This window comes from Columba livia, chromosome 1 (genome assembly GCF_036013475.1).
Source record: "Columba livia isolate bColLiv1 breed racing homer chromosome 1, bColLiv1.pat.W.v2, whole genome shotgun sequence".
NCBI classification, from domain to species: domain Eukaryota; kingdom Metazoa; phylum Chordata; class Aves; order Columbiformes; family Columbidae; genus Columba; species Columba livia.
This window is the reverse complement of record NC_088602.1, coordinates 126,634,274-126,634,503: the sequence shown is the minus strand read 5'-3', so window position 1 is coordinate 126,634,503 and position 230 is coordinate 126,634,274.

Below are 230 nucleotides of genomic sequence, written 5' to 3'. Positions count from 1 at the left end.
CATCTTGCTGCACTCTGACTGCAGGATTAGCTGGCCACCAAATCATGAGCTATGTTTTTTTTTTTTTGTTTTGAATCAGACATGCTTCTTTAATGGCTGGTGTAAGAAGTCTGTCCTGTTGTCCCAGTGAGTAACCAGGCCTCCCTGCTTTTGACTACCCTGGTTGGGGGGGGCTGAGATGCTCACTCCTTCCTCATTCCTGAGAGTTCACTGCTTGGGCTCACCACTCC